Genomic DNA, 1,010 nt, shown 5'->3' on the forward strand with positions numbered 1-1,010 from the left:
GTTATGTCTGGCTCCTTGTCATTTGTTTTAAATTGTTTTGGCACAGACAGTTCATACTCATAACTTAGACTCATTTTAGAAAATTATATATATTCTAAAGATAATCTCAGGATAAGTTGACTTGGTATCTCAAGATGGCTGTAATGGCAGTCACAAAAGAAAACAGAATCAATGATTTTTTTTAAATGTACTCAACTATATTATTCAACCATGATGTAATTTTGGAAAGTTGCATCTCCTTGAAAAGCAGTACCGTCTGGGCAGTGGTGGTGCAAGCTTTTAATCCCAGCAGCTGGAGGCAAAGGTAAGCAGATCTTAGTAACTGAAGGTTAGCTTGGTCTACAGAGCCAGTTTCAGGATAGCCAGGGCTACACAAGAGAAACCCTGTCTCTGAAAAAGGCGTGCACTGCCACAGCCGGCATAAGCATTTTTTGTGTGCTTATAATTCATCTATATATAGTGAGTATCACTTTAAAATGAGATTTTTTTTCCTGTTATTTGCATATCCCAATACAAGTGCTTTATAACCTGTGTTATCTCTCACAATTGGGAGAACACATCTTGCCACGTGATTATCTGCAGCACAAAGTTTTTCATTTTACTGTAGTGCAGTTTGTGGTTGTGTCCTTGAGGAACGGTTGTTTAATGTGTACACTGACCTATTGCTGCCTGACTTTAGGTCCCAGCCTGTGCCCCCAACCAGACAGGTTGAAGCATCCACCCTCCATACATCAAAGTCAAATGAATAGTGAAAAAGTGAGAAGGGAGGTGTATTCAATGTGAGCACACTGGGGAGCCGAACTCAAAGATCCAGTGGCCTCCCGAGTCCATCTCCAAGAGAGTGTAGCTCAGCACTCCAGCCATGGTGGACTCGGCAAGGGTGACAGATTGGAAATCTTTCTCTCAAGAAGTTCCTCCTCGAAGGGGAGGAGGACCTTTTCAGTGGACTGGGAGAGCGACACCAGTGGGGAAGAGGGAGAGTGGGGTTGGGTGGGGAGGGGGGAGGAAGG

This window comes from Psammomys obesus, unplaced genomic scaffold (assembly GCF_907164565.1).
Source record: "Psammomys obesus unplaced genomic scaffold, mPsaObe1.curated_primary_1811, whole genome shotgun sequence".
Classification (NCBI taxonomy): domain Eukaryota; kingdom Metazoa; phylum Chordata; class Mammalia; order Rodentia; family Muridae; genus Psammomys; species Psammomys obesus.